This window comes from Hipposideros armiger, unplaced genomic scaffold, assembly GCF_001890085.2.
Source record: "Hipposideros armiger isolate ML-2016 unplaced genomic scaffold, ASM189008v1 scaffold_149, whole genome shotgun sequence".
NCBI lineage: Eukaryota > Metazoa > Chordata > Mammalia > Chiroptera > Hipposideridae > Hipposideros > Hipposideros armiger.
In genome coordinates, this window is record NW_017731499.1 from 2,135,657 (window position 1) to 2,138,868 (window position 3,212).

At 46.8% G+C, this 3,212-nt stretch overlaps 1 pseudogene; it reads left to right on the forward strand.

Moving 5' to 3' along the window:
- The window catches only part of LOC109387159 (high mobility group protein B1-like), an 11,944-nt pseudogene extending 10,240 nt beyond the window's left edge, over positions 1-1,704 (forward strand).
- Positions 1,705-3,212: the final 1,508 nt, after the last annotated feature.

A 3,212-nucleotide genomic window follows, 5' to 3' on the forward strand; every position in this document is an offset into this window, starting at 1 on the left:
TTATGGGCGCCTTGTGCGTTGTTCCTGGGCTGCAGCCCCGGAACAGAAGATCGGGGAGTGAGAACCGCGTCGAGCAGGGAGCTGACCTAGTTTCGGGGACCGGGAAGCCTCCCCGGAGAGACTGTTGATTTAGCAAACGCTGCTCCGGTGCTTCCTTACTCTGCGATGGGTGACTCTTTGGAGCCGCCGAACGACCAGTATTGTCCTCGTTCTTACAGATGAGAGGGACCGCGGAGCTCAGGGGCGGCGCTGGGCTGAAACCACAGCTTTCGGACCCTTAGAAAGCCTGGCTCTTTCTTTCTAAGATGCCGCCTCTTACACCTGTGTTTTCAACAGTCAGGTGCCCCTGTGGGCCAGGCCCTCCCTGTACTCTGGGGCTCAGCAGTGGACAAGGCAGAGTCCCTGCCCCATGACCGGATGGGGAGTGGGGTTGTGGACACGAGACCATTTTGGACGGTGAAAACCAAAGCGACTTAAAGCAGGGTGATGTGACACTGATGGGAGGGGAGATGAGTCAGGGAAGAGCTCCGGAGGTGACAGCGGAGCAGCAATGGGGAAATGTGCCCTACTGAGCGCTGGGGAACAGGAAAGGCCTAGGTGGGTGGTGGGTGCAAGGGGAGAAAGGTCTGAAAGACAGACAGGGGCCACAGTTTGGAATTTGGAGTTTGTTCTGTGTGGCGTGGGAGTTACTCACTGACCAACCTGAACTGGAAGTGCTCTGATCTGATTTACATTCTATAATAGAAAGGTGTCTTGTGCTACCGGGCAAACTTGCTTGGAGGAGCACAAGAAGCACCCAGATGGCTCAGTCAACTTCTCAGAGTTTTTTTAAAAAAAAGATTTTATTGGGGAATTGGGGGAGGGGAACAGCGCTGGAGAATCAGGGACTAGGAACAGACAAGTTGCTGTCCTTTTGATCTTTAGTCTAGTTGTGGAGGATGTCACTTCACTGGCCAATGTTGGTATTATCATTGCGCTTTTCCCAGGTGAGGCAGTCGCTCGCCGGCCATTGGACGGCCACTCACGGAGGCTCATGGCAGCTCAAGCTGGCTGCTGGCCAGCCCCACTGCAGCCTACGCCGCCCCCAGCGGCTCCAGGTCCAGCTGTTGTTCACCATCTTAGCTGTAGAGGGCTCAGTGTCACTGGCCCTCATGTGGGATCTGAACTGGGGCCCTGCTGCTCAGAGCTGGCATCCCAAGCCAACTCCTAGCCAACAAGCCACTTGGCCGGCGCTCAGTTTTCTAAGAAGTGCTCAGGGAGGTGGAAGACCATGTCTGCTAAAGAGAAAGGAACATTTGAAGACATGGCAAAAGCGGACAAGACCCGTTACGAAAGAGAAAGGGAAACTTATATCCCTCCTAAAGGGGAAACAAAAAAGAAGTTCAAGGATTCAATGCACCCAAGAGGCCTCCTTCGGCCTGTTTCTTATTTTGTTCTGAGTGTCGCCCAAAAACCAAAGGAGAGCATCCCAGGTTATCCATTGATGGTGCTGTACAGAAGCTTGGAGAGTTGGGGAATGACACTGCTGCAGATGGCACGCAGACCTGTGAGAAGAAGGCTGCTGAGCTGAAGGAAAACTACGAAAAGGATATTGCTGGATACAGAGCTAAAGAAAAGCCCGATGCAGCAAAAAAGGGAGTTGTCAAGGCTGAAAAGAGCAAGAAAAAGAAGGAACAGGAGGAGGAAGAAGATGATGATGAATAAGTTGGGGTTTTTTTTTTTTTTGGTCTATAAAGCATTTAACCCCTCTGTACACAACTCACTCCTTTTAAAGAAAAAAATTTGAAATGTAAGATTTGTTTTTAAACTGTACAGTGTCTTTTTTTTTGTATAGGTAACACAGTACTGAATGTGCCTTTAGAGAGCCCTGTCCTGGTGGTATTTCCAACAGCCACCAACCTTGCCTGGTACAGCCGGGGAGGTTGTAAATTGGCATGGAAAGTTAAAAAGCGGTCCTAGTTGGTGCACAGCACAAATTAGTTATATATGGGGTGGTAGTTTTTAGTTTTTTCATCTTCAGTTGTATCTGCTGCAGCTTATACAAAATAATTGTTGTTCTGTTAACTGAATACCACTCTGTAATTGAAAGAAAAAATTGCAGCTGTTGGCACTCTGAATGCTTCTAAGTAAACACTTTTTTTTTTTAATTAAAAAGATAATCAGTGCCGGCAGAGTAGCACGTTGGTTAGGAGTTGGCTTGGGACGTCAGCTCTGAGCAGCAGGACCCCGGTTAGGATCCCACATGGGCCAGTAACGCTGCGCCCTCTACAGCTAAGATGGTGAACAACAACTCAACCTGGAGCTGGGCTGCTGTGAGTCGCCGGTGATGGCGTAGGCTGCAGCGGGGCTGACTGGCAGCGGGCGTGAGCTTTCGTGAGCTGCCGTGAGTGGCCGTCCAATGGCCGGCAAGCGACTGCCTCACCCGGGAAGAGTGCAATGATAATACCAACATGGGCCAGTGAAGCGACGTCCTCCATAACTAGACTGAAGAACAAAATGACAGCAACTTGTTTGCTCCCCTTTCTCGATTCCCCAACACTGTTCCCTTCCCCCAATTCCCCAATAAAAATCTTTAAAAAAAAAAACCAAAAAGAAAAATACTTATTGCCTCAATGACATGAAATGCTGTCAGGCTTTCTTTAATCCAACTAAGCAACAATAGAGTGCTAACTTAAAAAAAAAAAGTGTTCAAGGACTATAAATTTTCTCACTTTTTATATCCTTTGTCAGGGTGCCAAAGCTTATTAGGAAATTTGCCAAAACCATAAATATAAAAAATGCACTAGTCCTCCCTTGAGTAACCACATGTATGTTTCCAAAAATATATCCAAAGCCATTTTTCCCTTCTGTGAATTTGTTATAAAATGTAGTTAGTACAAACCTACGTTTGCTGCTCTAGACTTATTTATAGCAAACTTTTAAATCAATGTGTTTTAAAGACATTTGCAAAATGGAATAAATGTGAATAAATTCTAAATTTAAACCATGGTAATCTGGTTGTGCTATAAATTTTAAATATTGATGTAAAAAAAACAGAAAGATCCAACCAGAGCCAGCTCTACCCCCTAAATTTCAGCATCTACCCATCCTTCAAGCATGATATTTAAGGCATATATGTCTTCATTAGAAGAGATGGTTTTGGCAGCATGCACTGCTACAGGTGAATATGTGCAGAGAACCAAATGTCTGTGTGTGTGTGTGTGTGTGTGTGT